Source organism: Furipterus horrens, unplaced genomic scaffold (assembly GCF_987537825.1).
Source record: "Furipterus horrens unplaced genomic scaffold, mFurHor1.1.pri manual_scaffold_3, whole genome shotgun sequence".
NCBI lineage: Eukaryota > Metazoa > Chordata > Mammalia > Chiroptera > Furipteridae > Furipterus > Furipterus horrens.
In genome coordinates, this window is record NW_028327173.1 from 117,713,249 (window position 1) to 117,727,993 (window position 14,745).

A 14,745-nucleotide genomic window follows, 5' to 3' on the forward strand; every position below is an offset into this window, starting at 1 on the left:
TTTCATTATTTTTTCAAATAAGTTTTCAATTTGTTGCTCTTCCTCTTCACCTTCCAGCACCCCTATGATTTGGATGTTAGTGTATTTAAAGTTGTCCCAGAGGTTTATAAGCCTCTCCTCATTTTTTTCAATTCTTGTTTCTTCTTTCTATTCCAGGTGAATGTTTATTTCTTCCTTTTGTTACAAATCATTGATTTGAATCCCAGCTTCCTTCCCATCAATCTTCGTTTCCTGTGTATTTTTATTTATTTCACTTTGTATAAACTTCACTTCTTTATTTTGTAGCCATACTCAATCATTTTTTTCTGAGCATCTTGACCATCAGTATTTTGAAAGCTGCATCTGATAGGTTGGCTATCTCTGTTTTGTTTAATTCCTTTTCTGGGGTTTTGCTCTGTTCTTTCATTTGGGCCATATTTATTTGCCTCCTCAATTTGGCAGCCTCCCTGTGTTTGTTTCTGTGTATTGGGTAGTGCTGCTTTGACTCTGTCTCTTGGTAGTATGGCTTAATGTAGTAGGTGTCCTGTGGGGTTCAGTGGCACCGTCTCACCAATAACCCAAACTGGGTACTCAAAGTGTGCCCTTAGTGTGGGCTGAGTACTCCTTCCTCTTATAGTTGAGCCTTTATTGTTGTTGGCAGCTCAAAGGGAGGGTTTTACCCAGGCCAGTCAACTGCAAGGATGGGCTGTGACCACTGACCACCAACTTCCACCTTCCATGGAGAATCAGCTGTGCTGGGGTAGGATGTTGGTGCTCCAAGGTAGCCTGCAGCTGTCCACTGGGTGCTCTGGTCAAACTCAGTCCTGGGTGGTACTGGCCAAGGTCAGTTTCCACCTGTGTTTTGGTTGGAGACCCTGCCTGAGCTATAAAGCAATCTGAGGTAGCTGCTACTTGTGCTGGGCTTGGAGATTCTAAGCTGACTACTGGTAGTTCAGAGCCTGGAGCTCACTGAGGCCAGCTGTAGCTTGTTTGAGAGGATTTAGGAAGCTGTGAAGAATGAGCTCAGACCAGCCATTCATATGAGAAAGTAGCTTGGGTGGGCCCATAAATTGAGTGGGGTGGAGTCTCTGGGGGTCTCCAAGGCAGGTCAGTGTTAGCTAGGTTGATGGAGTCTCAGATATGGCATTGACTTGACAATTCTGTCAGGGGGAGGGTTTAGAAAAGACATTATGGCCTCTGCTCTCCTTGATGCCAGACACTTCAGTCCATCTCTGTATGCCACTAGTGCCTTTCAAGCTGATATCCTGGTGCTGGAGCTCAGAGGAAGTGAGTCTGAGTAGATGAATCTGTGTATGGGTCCTTTAAGATGAACTTCTTGGGCTCCAGCAGTTTCTTCCACCCACTCAATCCCTATTGGTTTTTGCAGCCAGAAGTTGCGGGGACTTATCTTCCTGACAGTGGAACCCTGGGCTGGGGGGTCTGGTGTGGGATTGTTACCCCTCACTCCTGAGATATCCCTCCTGAATTTTTTTCCACTGCCCATGGGTGAGAGACCAGTCCATTCTGTGTCTGCACCTCCTCCTACCTGTCTAAATGAATGTGGTTTCTTTAATTCTATAGTTGACAGACTTCTGTTCAATTCAACTTCCAATGGTTCTGGATGATGACTCTTCTATATTTTAGTTGTAATTTTCATATGCTTTTATGAAGAGGTGAGCCGTGTTTGCCTACAACACCATCCAAGTCTGGATATTTTAACGCAGGCAAAATATCCCAAACAAGGCCACTCTGGATTATTTAAACATTTTCCTCATCAAAATTACTGATTTTTTTTTAAAAAGAGGAACAATCAGAGTAGTGTCTCTGCTGGTGCTAATCATATATATAAAAACAACTAAAAGAAACATATTAGTAATTCTGACAGAAGTTATTAAAGATGCCACCTCTGCCCTAGATGTTCCATTTCAGTCTGAACTCATTGACATGTCTAGTGACATAAGTGATTACATTGCACTCAGTTTTTTGTTGGCAATAATGATGATGTCTGTGCTATTGCTAATATTTCTTGCTGTATTTGGATGAATGAAATAAGCAAGATGTATATTGCCTTAAGGAAAAAACTCCTTACTGTTTCGAAGGCTGTCATTGCTGTGTTAGTGAGATTGCTGAGAAAGCATCAGGATTATAGGAGATGGAGCTACTTTGGGTCAGTATCTTGACTTTGGTACTAGACTTGGTATTTGTAAAGTTCTGCTCTGTAGCTGGACAGTCTCAAGGTTACTCACAGCTTGAGTTTAAAAAGCTAGCAGCCCAGGATTATACTTTTTGGGTGGAGTTTGGATGTGTCAGACTCAGGAGAAGTCCATGTTCACATGGGGTTGGAAGGCCCCTATGTACCCAGTTTTGTATGTATTAGAGGCTGGCTTAGGTTGGTGTTGTGTCAATAGGAGACTGTGAAACTGTTATAGAAAATAGGCTGCTGGAGTATCTCCAGGGTGCATAGAGCTAGAAGGCATTGGAGGGCTGGCCTAGAGCTTATTCTGTATGCTGAATGCAAGGAAGACCTCTGGTCGATATCTTTAGTGCATGGCTGAGTGAATGCTTCTATATTATTGGATAACACTGGCCTCCAGAGTGTCCAGAAAGTAGTTTTCTTGATTTCAGGGGTATTGGAGTAGTGCTCTAATAGCTCAAAGTATAAATGCTAACACAGGAGGAATTGTGAGCTGGGCCAACAAAATGCTGATAAGAGCTGGCAGCTTCCTGAGCCTGGTTTTGGCCAATAGTTAACTGATACCAGTTTCTTCCTGGTGTGGGTACAGCTACGGATACAAGTTCTTGAGTTTCAAAGGCTTGCTGTAGCCTCAGTCAGCCCCTGCTCCAGTGTGTCCATGAAGTTTGGGATACTCCAATCCCCTGAATTGCTCTCATCCCTGGAGCTCTGGAAGGGTGCTCTGGGCCCACTGAAACCAAGATGATGTGATCGTTGTGTAGGAGTGGCAGCTGGAAAGCAGGAGATCTGTGTTTTCTTTAGAGTGTCACTCTAGGAGTTCATAAGCTTCACATCTAAAGTTCTCCTTCTTAACCAAGACTTATTTTGTCAATGCAATGCTGACAGACCACTTCTTCTCTAGGGTCCTCAAATGAGTGTAATTTCTAGTATGGGATGAGTGATTAGAATTTTAGGAAGGGGAGAGAAACAAATACCTCTGATACATTAAATTTCACCTTTTTAGGGAAGAACCACTCAGCATATTAGATGACCCATTCAAAGACCGCAACCTCCTGAATGGATGTGGCTACCCCTGTTTTGGCAAGCATTTCTTTACTTTTGACTGGTAACAGGTTAGGCACTGAAACAATTGCTATGTTTCTGGGAGCAGCTTATTAGCGGTGCTGGTATGAGCAAGCCCCACAAGAAACTTGATTAAATACATAAAGTTAAGAAACTTTGTGGTGGTAACTTCTGACATGTTCTCCATAAATCTTGAAGTTTTTGTTCTAATCCTTTATATTTGCAATTTGTGTCCGTTATTCATACAGAGAAAAGTCATGAAATTCAGGCAATTCATGTAACTGGGACCTTAAAGCAACTGGTCCAACATGGGGATCTGTCTAGAACTTAGGTGAGAAGTACGACAGTCTAAAGCAGCTCTCAGTTTTTTTTAACTTGGAGGCTCCACTCCCAATTAAAAAATGTCCTTTTTCTTCATGTTGGTCTTCAAGAACAGCGTGACACGGGCTGCAGCTAGAGCACCCTCAAGTACTTTTTCAAAGGAATGCCAAAGCTGTTTTCTCCACCCACTTATCTTGATCAATTTACATTGCAGGAGCAGCTGTTTTTTTGTTTGTTTGTTTGTTTGTTTTCTGATAATCTGCTCCAGCACCAAATAATGAACCAAAGAAACCGCTATACTTCCCACTTTTGGCCATTCAGTTGCACACATCTGCTGGAAATTGACCCTTGCACTGTTCTACTTTATTTCCAACTCCAACTATTTCTTTCTTTAAGACACCTGTTTGTTTGTTTGTTTGATAGAAGACCATATGAAGATTTGTGTGCTTAGTTACCACTGATTCTAACCAAATCCCAGTCTGAAACCAATTTTAGTGAGCTGTTTCTTCTGTTTGGGGATGATTAGGGGTCTCCATCTCTGCTATGCCATACAGAAGGTCCACAATTTTTTCCTCAACAAAGATTTCATGCTGAGAGAGTTCTGCAGTCAATTGATTTTCTACATATTCATGTGTCCATGTGTCTGACATCTTCCCTAAGAGAAAGTCTTCTAGTTGAACTGGTGCTTCTTGCATATTCTGAGTAAGAGATGCCTTTTTCTGTGCTGCTTCTGATACAGGTGCATTGCTGGCCCTGGAAGGACACCATCAGGCTCTTGTGGAAACATTGGCACATTGCCTGCACCATGGTCACGCAGCTGGACCTGGAGCACATCTTCACAGGGCACTTCTGCTTTCTCAGCTCTGCCCATGGTTTGGTTGGCTAGCTGCTTCATGCAGTTGAACTTCTTCACTGCAGCTGTGGCAGCCTGGCCTTTGAGGAGCAGGGCAGGACAGCAGTAGCAGCAGTGGCTCCCCAGGATGGTTAGCGGCCGTGTCATTTGTCATTGCTTGTGTCACAGTTCTACTTTCATTGTTTTGTTTCCTTTCTGCCATCTTACTTCAAAATTGTTCTCTGAAAAGATCTCCAAGTTGAACTTAGCTAAATTATCTTATCAGTCATAAGGATTTCGTGGAAGCATAGTCAGGTGAAATGTGCAAGTGTGACGACATATGGAATGCATATGATATCACTGTATTTTGTTACATAATTCAAATATTACCATTTAATATTCATACAGTTTGAATATTTGTAGGAGAAATTATTTTTAGGGTGTATTGCTTTTCTTATAAGAAATAATTGTAGAGCTACTTAATTGCCATTTCTGACAAAAATATAATTTTGCATTATTAATCACTGAAATGTGAATTTGAAAGCAACTTGTCTCTTTAATAAAACAAATGGTGAAATATGTGCTACTACAGTAAAAATGTATTCTCTCTTATTTTAAAGTCTCTTCTAAAAACATTTCGTACATACTCTCCATTTACAGTAAAAAAGTAAAACATCAATATTAAAATGGAATTAAAGAAACTTTGTGTTTGAAATGTAACTGACTTCTATTAGTCTATACAATACTTAACCAGTTTTCAGTTAATACTGTCTCTAGTAATTACTCTATTGTTGCTACCAATGCCATTATTTTATAAAACAGGGGACTTATAATTATTAGTTTTAGTCATTATGTTATATGGAGTTTTGAATGGTCAGGTATGCAATGGAATAGTAAATATGCTTTACACAAACTGAATCTGTATAGAAGACAATGATAAGAATATGCATTTGAGAAAATATTTAAAGTTCTTTTTAATATTTTGCAAGTTTAGCATTGGTAAGTAGACAAGGCTATTGGAAAATAATTTATCACTCAGAACACTTCAGGAATGTGAAATGGGCAGTTAAATTAAGTCTGCATTAAAAAAATAATAAATTATTAATTCATACAACAAAAACAGAGGTATTCTGGAAAATAATTTCTAGGTAGAATTTTTACAGTTTTCTCACCAATCATGCTAATTGTTCATTCACATATCACAATAACATAGATTTTTACTGAAAAATAACTCAATATTCTATTATTTATCACTTCTTACATATACATGTGACATGGTTTCATAGCGCATTTTCTTCCAGTTAAATATCTTTCCTGAGAAAATTTTCACATTTATTTTCATATAGTCAAATCTGTTTAAATTGGCTCATAAGTTTAATGTCATTTTTTAAAAAATCATAGGCATTGATGAATTTTATTGCACATATAATGGACAACTACTTCTTTATATAAATCCCTCAGAGAAAATAAAAAGCCTTATAGTTAAATAAATAAGCTTTGTGTTTGTAAAAAAAAACCCCTAAATCTGTTGGTATTCTGTAAAGAGATTGCCATCCTTAATAAATAAAAGTTATTGTTTGAGGCTAAAATTAAGTTACTGATTTTGAATTTGATCAAATCTCTAATAGGAGATGCATGAGGAAAATTTCAGAAGAATATAAAATTCCTTTCATAAAATCAAACAGAATCATGCAGCTGAATCTCATCACAATGAACCATGATAGACTTCTTATCTCAACTCTGCTTTGGTATGGGGTGAACACCTTACATAGATATTCCATAACCTGTTGCTATGATTATTGTAATGTAAGAATATTTATAGCTTAAGTTAATCTTACATTACCATTTTCTCTGTTAGATAGTACTAGGTTTCACATTGCTTTAAGACTTTTGAAAAATCCTTGTTTGTGTTTTATCTTGTGTATTCACTGAACTACATAACTGTTTGGCTCTTAGCTGACAGAAAGCTTTGACTGCAAATGGAGTTTTTCTAGCAAAAGTGCATAACCTCAGTGCATGCACAATGTGTACAAGATTTAGTCAACTTGTTTTACATGTACTTCCTTACTCTTACAATTTAAATCATTTCAACTTGAAATATTGTATGTAATAAATCAACTGTTTGGAATGAAGCAGGGAATAAATGAAAAATAGAATAAAGAACTACATTGATAGGGCTGACAGTTTACATAACCATAGAGAAAAATTACAGAACTCCTCAAGTTTCACTGTCGACTCAAGCTTTATGTTTATGTTTTAAAATTTCAGTTACTGTTACCTTGAGATATCTTGTATGAAGGGTAGCTTGGACCATACTGCCTACTTTCCCAACAGGGTAAGGTTTTTAAATTTTTTTAAGTACTAATTTATTCCTTCTTTTAGCTTTAGTAGCTCTATTTCTTATTAGTCTACCATGAGCATTAAACACAATGGTTTGGCCAGTGTTTTAAAAATTATTATTTGCCATCACCATCATCCTTATATTAATCATGATTATGGTCTTCATCATCTGGAACATGAGCACTAAAGCAATTAAAAAGAGTTAAATGTGGCTCTGATCAGTGTGGCTCAGATGGTTGGGCATCCTCTTGCAAAGCAAAAGCTTGCTGGTTTCTTTCCCAGTCAAGGCAAATGCCTGGGTTGCATGTTGGGTCCCTGTTTGGGATGTGTATGAGAGGCAATGACTGATGCTTCTTTCCCTCTTTCTACCTCCCTTTCCTCTCTCTAAAAACAAATAAATAAAACCTTTAATAAATAATAATAATAATTGAACATTAAATCTTGTTTTATGCCACTGGATGAATTCAGATTATATATATTCCTTTTGCTTTTATCAGGTTGGTGCAAAAGTATTGTCCAACTTTTTTAAAAGAAATTTTAGATAGTATTAATTAAATTTGTGCCTCTTCTTATAATTATTTTGATGTCACAGTGACTAGTTTATACCTTATTTTTTCAGATTATTGAAGTATTGTTCATAATCATCCACAATATTTGCACCCACATTTGTCCCATATAAAGACCAATTTAGAAATGTTTACTCTGTGAGTTTCATAAAGATGCAGAAATGTTTACTCTATGAGTTTCATAAAACTGTCAATGCAAGTACAGCAGCAAAGTCTATTCACAGTGTTTATGGGAATGATGTAGTGACTGAAAGAAGTTGCAGGAGGTGGTTTTCCCATTTCCAAAGTGGGGATTTCAGTTTGAAAAATGAGCCAAAAGAGAGTCATCCAAAAAAACTTGATTCCGAAGTGTTGGAAGTTGTTGTCACAGAAAACCCAACCATTACCTCTAGAAAACTTACAGAACAATTTAACATAGCCCATACAACCATGCTACACCAACTGAAAAGGATCAGAAAGGTTTTAGTAGTTGGACAATGAGTCACACACGAACTGCCTCCAGAGAATCTGCAACAGCGTGTTGCTTGTTGTGAATCATTGCTTTTGCGACACCTTCAGGCACCATTTTTAGGTAGGCCTGTTACAGATGCTGAGAAGTGGATCCTTTACCATAACATTAAATGCTGCTGATTGTGGATCAGTTGAGGAAGAAGATGACAACAACCAAGAGGAGGACTTCATCCAAAAAGATCATGTTGAGTGTATGGTGGGATATGGAAGGAATTGTCCATTATGAACTGTTAGACAACAATCAAACAATTACTGCTAATCTTTATTGTGAACAACTTCATTGTTTGAAAGCAGCTTTGAACCAAAAGTGACCCTCCTTAGTCAACAGAAAGGGTGTCATCTTCCATCACAATAATGCTCATCCTCACAGAGCTCAACTTACCAAAAATTTCTTGAAAGAGCTTCATTGGGAAATATTGTCCCATCCTCCATATTCTCCTGACCTTGCTCCTTCTGATTATCATTTTTTTTCAGGGAATTAATAACCATTTGGATGGTCTTAGATTGACATCAAGAGAAGCGGTTGAAAAGGAGTTGAATTCATATTTTGCTTCAAAATCTAAAGAATTTTACAAGCATGACATTTTTAAGATAGCTGACAGATGGAATAATGTTCTAGAAAGCAAAGAAGGTTATGTTAATAAATAAATATTTTTGTAATCATGGGCTTTTTCATTTTTTAAATACACCTCAAAATTGAACATTATTTTTGCACCAATCTTATATTTGTAAAAATAATTCTATGTACTATATATTGCTTATTAAGAAAATGGGATTTAGCAGTTATGTAAAGAAAATAAGTAGCCACTTAATTCTAAAACATGATATCAAGAATGCAGAACCTAGTTGGGAAGGTGCTAGAGCTAGTGTATCTGTTTTCCATATTGGATGTACAGATATTCTCATAAGATTCAATGTTCCAGATGGCTGTCTTTTGTTTTAAAATCTGTATTATTTTCACCTATTTACCCTCACGTTTCTACTTCATCTTATGTGCCCTTGTTTAGCCAAAATATTTGAATATTTGTTTTGCTTTAGAAAAATTATCCTCAAAATAAAATAGTTATAAATAGGTTTGAAGCAAACTGGAAATAGAAGACAATATTCTTAGTCTATAAAAATAATTTATGTACATTCTATAGTTAGCAACATAGCTATGCTCTTGTTAGTAAAAACATAATTGATTTCCCATACAATTTAGAATAAGGTAAGAACTTTTACTTTCCCCCTTTCTTACTTAACATTATGTTTGAAATAGTAGCAAGTTCAACCATGGAAAATGTGAATAAAATGCATACAGTTTATAAAAGAAAGAATCAAGTAGTTTTATTCACAATAAAGATAATATTCTACATATGAAAGCCTAAGGAATATACACAAATACCACTAGAATTAATTTTATAAAGTCACTTGTTATAATATCACTACCTAAAATTCAATATATGTCTATATATGATCAAACAATTATAAAATAAAATTAAATGAAAATATTTATGAAAACATTGAAGAATATAAAACATGTATGGATAAATGTAACAAAATATCTGTAAGAGCTCTATAGTAATAGCTATAAAACTTTGATGATAGAAGTAAAAGCTGACAAGAAATTGAGATTTATATAATGCTTGGATTCAAAGACTCAATATTGTTACAATATCAATTATCCTAGAAATTATTATTAGAATTAAATGCAAACTCTAAAAAAAACTGGAATAATTGTTTTTAGATGTTGTCAAAATGATTCTAAAATTCTTGTGAAAATTTAGAGGATCTTAAATAGCCCAAATAATTTTGAAGAAATATTTAAAACATTTTGAGAAATAAAATACCACTTTGTTTCATAAGCAAGACATATTGTGGTATTGGCATAGTGATAGATTAGATCAATTAAATCAAAGTGTCCAGAAATTGACATACTTTTATATAGTCAATGGATTTTTTTTTAATTCATCAAATCCAGTTAATAGAGAAAGAAAGTCTTTTCCACAAGTTGGTCTGTTGCAATGGCTCTTCATATATGCAAGAAATGAACTACCATCTCACACCACACACAGTTTGAGACTGATACTTGACTTTAATCTAAAAGTTAAAATTACACATCTTCTACAAGAACACACAGTAAAATATCTTTACAAACTTGGCGTAGTTAAGATATAGAGAGGGAGACTGTGGGCAGGTTAAGTAATCTTCAGATTCTCATCAACAGAATGAGAATACTATGGATTTCTTGAGAAATGAGTGTTAATTGATCATATGTAAAGTCATTAGCATGAAATCAGCCACATTGAGTGCTCAATAAATTTACCTAGCCCAAACTTGTCTCCTGAGCTCCAGACATATTCAGTTGGTGAAACTGAGGCCCTGAGAGAGCTTGAATGACATCACCTTGATGGAGTAGTGCAGGGACAGGGACTTCGGGCCCTTCTCACTGCAGTGTGTCATCTTTACTGCTCTCTAATCGGGAGGCCATTATTATCATTCTTAAATTGTTTTGTTTATTTTTAAAAGGCATTTAATGCACATGGCACCAAAGTCTGAAAAATGCCGGGGGTGTGAAGAACTATCTAGACTTCTGGCTTCAGAGTGGGAACGGGCAGTTTGGGGACCTAAGTTGAGGCAGAAGTAGGATCCACAGCATCTGTGCACAAGAGAATCCTGGCTAAAGTCTGCACTTAAAAGGTACCAGCACTTAAAAGATAAAGGTCAAACAAAAATATTTTCAGATAAATGGAACTAGAATTCACTGACAAAAGATCTGCACTAAGAAATGCTACTAAATGAGAACTTGGATTTTCAAAAAAGAAACAAGACTGCTGAAATGGGTAAATATGCAGCCTGCCAAGACATCAGTGAGCAAGAGGCTGTGGAATCCCCTCTTTTGTGGATAGATCACTGCATTGTTTATGACAAGCAATGCTGTTTTTATCCTGACAGCCTTCCAAGCTTACAGAACATGTCTGAACTCTCCAGATCCAGTTTTTCTCCTCCTAAACACTTGAGGGGTTTGAAAAATAATGTTCCTTGTCCTTCCTCCACCGTATACATCCAGCTGCCTGTTCTCCTGAAATGACTGGTTTCTGCAGCTGACATGCAGGCTGAGCCTCGAAGTTGGGAGCACAGTCTGGGTCTGAGCTGGGTAGGAAAAACAAATCTCTCAGTTGTTACAGGATGCCTGACCTCTAGTCTGAACCAGAGTCTGGACACCAACTTCAAAAAGGCCTGGCACTAGTATTGGTTTACCCAGAGGAGATCTGTAGACCTCTGAGGGGGGAGAGATGGCACTACCACAGGAATGTGCTCTGGGATGCCTGCTGTTTTTCTTGGTCCTTCAGGGCTATATATACTCCATCTCTGAAGCTGAAAGACCACTGGCATTTTGAGCCAAGGAGACCACCAGGATGGAGATAACCTTCATTTTGGTGTTCTGGCAGGAGTCTGCCCACCTACCTAGCAGAGTCAACTGTAGATATACCATGGGCTAGAGTGTCTGAACATAAGTAACCCCAGCAGCTCAACCTGACTTTTAACTAGAGTCGTGGTTCTCAAAGTGTGGGCCATGAACCAGCAACACTAATATCACCTGAAAACTACTTAGAGGTGCAAACTGTGAGGAGCTATCTCAGTGCTTCTGAATCAGAACTCAGGAAGTAGGGTGAGCAATATGGGTTAACAAGCTTTCTAAGTGATTCTGATGCATGCCAAAGTTTGAGTAGCTGTGCTACTCCGAGTACTGTCCATAGACATGACCTTGTTAGAAATTCAGACACTCAGGCCACATGTCAAATATCCTGAATTTAAATTTCTTTCTTAAAAAAGATCCCCAGAGAAAATTGGACAGATATATGAAAAAAAAAAAAAAAAAGACAGACTACCTTCCTACATCCCATAGAAGTATATACTCAAAAATTCAAAATGAATTAAAGACTTTAATTTGCAGCTCTCTGAGGATTAATGATTTGAGCATCTTTCTCTGCATCATTGATAACACTTGTTGTTTGTTGATGTATTAATTAATGATAGCTATTTTGACAGGTGTGAGGTGATATCTCATTGTGGTTTTAATTTGCATCTCTCTGATGGCTAGTGATGTTGAGCATCCTTTCATATGTCTATTGGACATCTGTGTGTCCTGTCTGGAGAAGTGTCTATTCACGTCCTTTGCCCATTTTTTAATTGGCTTATTGTCTTCCTGGGGTTGAATTGTATAAATTTCCTTAACAGATGTAGCATTAGCAAATATGTTGTCCCATATAGTGGGTTCCCATTTCATTTTGTTGATGGTTTCTTTAGCTTTCCAGAAGCTTTTTAGTTTGATGTAGTCCCATTTATTTATTTTTTCTTTGTTTCCTTTGCCCTAGCTGCTATATTGGCAAAATATTGCTATGCAAGATGTCTGGAATATTACTGTCTGCCTTTTTCTAGAATTTTTATGGTTTTGTGACTTAATTTAAGTCTTTTATCATTTTTATTTTATAGTGTAAGTTGGTGGCCTGGTTTCATTATTTTGCATGTACCTGTTCAATCTTAATACCATTTACTGAAGAGACTGTCTTTACTCCATTGTACACTCTTGCTTCATTTGTCAGTAAACAATAAAAATAAAATTAAAAATAGAATTCATTCTATCTTTAGAATTCAATTATTATAAAAATTACTTTGACTTTGAAAAAATAATTAAATATTTAAATATAAGACTTGAAACCACAGAACTCCTAGAAAAAAAGCATAGGCAGTAAAATTTCTAACAACTCTCTTAGTAATATAATGTTTTAATACATCTCCTTGGGTAAGGGAAACAAAAGCAAAAATGAACAAATGGAACTACATCAAACTAAAAAGTTTTTGCTCAAGAAAGGAAAAAAATCCACAAAATGAAAAGACACCCTACTAAATAGGAGATGATATTCATCAATGATACATCTAATAAGGGGTTAATATCTAAAATTTATAAAGAACTCCTACAATGCAACACACACAAAAAAACAACCCAATCCAATTAAAAAATGAGCATCTTTGGCCAGGTGTCTCAGTTGATTGAAGTGTCACTCTGTACATCAAAATGCTGAAGGTTCAATTCTCAGGGCATATATAGGAGGCAACTGTGTGATGGTTCTCTCTCACATTGATCTCTCTCTCTCTCTCTCTCTCTCTCTCTCTTTAAAATCAATTCAAAAATCCTTGGGTTAAGATTAAAAAAATGAGAAGAGGACCTGAATAGACATTTCTCCAAAGAGGACATACAAATGACCAATACACATATAAAAAGATGCTTAATGTTATTAATCATCAGAGAAATGCAAATTAAAACCACAATGAGATATTATCTTATACCTGTCAAAATGGCTACCATCAATAAATCAACAAACAAGTGTTGGTGAGGCTGTGGAGAAAGGAATACTTATGCACTGTTGGTAGGAATTCAGATTGGTGATATGAAAAACAGTACAGAGGTTCCACAAAAAATTAAAAATAGAACTAACTTATGGTCTGACAATTCCACTTCTGGGTATATTTCTAAAGAAACACAAAACACTAATTCAAAAGAATATATGCACCCTTATGTTTTCTTGCAGCTTTATTTATGATAGCTAAGGTATGAAAGCAATCCAACTACCCATCAATAGTTGAGTGATAAAAAAAAAAGTGGTAGTACTTATATACAATGGAATATTACTCATCCATGAAGAAGAACAAAATTTTAACCTTTTGTGACCTTATGTATGGACCTAGAGGGTAATTATGCTAAGAGAAATAAGTCAGTCAGATGAAGACACATATCATATGGTTTTATTTATATGTGGAATATAAAGAGCTAAATAAATGAATAAAAGAAATTAAAACAGTCTCATAGATACAGAAAGCAGACTGATGGTTGCCAGAGGGGAGGGATGTTGGAAGACTGGGTGATAAAGTTAAAGGAATTAAGAAATATAAATTAGTAATTACAAAATTGTCATAGGGATGTAAAGTACAGTGTAGAGAATATAGTAAATAACATTGTAATTATTATGTATAGTGTCAGGTGAATACTGAAAACATTAGGAAGAACACTTTGTAAAATATATGATTGTCTAACTACTATATTGCATATCTGAAGTTAATACTAAGTACATTGAATGTACACTGTACTTAAAAATAAAAAGATTTCCAGAAATGTTAAAAATAAAATAAAAAACAAATGAATAAACAACAAAAAAATGTGGACCCAGGAAGCATTTACAATAAATACCTTTATAAAAGTGTTCAACAACAAATACTGGTATAACCATGCAATACCTAGAATGTGAGAAAAATAAATATACATATGTGTTTGGCCAAAGACTTGTTTCCAGAATATCTGAAGACTTCTCACAAATCAATAATGAGTAGATGACAAAATCAGCAAAATGCTTTAATTAAAGACTTCAAAGAGGGAGCTACATGTTTCACCATTAAAAATATAGAGAAGCAACCAACATTATTAGGAGAATGAAAATTCAGTACAGCTCTGTCAGGTCAGCAGCCCAGCTTCTAGTAAAAAATATATGGGTTGGACTGGCTGGGTGCTCAGTTGATTGGAGCATTGTCTAGGACATCAGAATGGTTGCAGATTCCATTCTTAGTCAGGACACATACCTAGATTGCAGGTTTGATCCCGGGTTAAGAATGTGTGTGAGGCAATTGATCAACATTTCTCTCTCTCTCTCTCAAATCAGTAAAAGTTATCCTCAGGCAGGTGAGGATTAAAAAGGAACAACAACAAGAAGAACTTATGTGTGATTTTTTAGACCTGACCATATGCAATTAGAAAGGCATGTCTTCTGGGAGAAACTACCTTCTCCACACCAGAACTGGTGCACAGCCAGTGCACTGTAGTCTCTGGAGGGACTTTTAGCCCATGACTCAGGCCCCTCTAGCTGGCCATGCTCTTATATACTCCTTCATTTCTAACCCAGGCACTT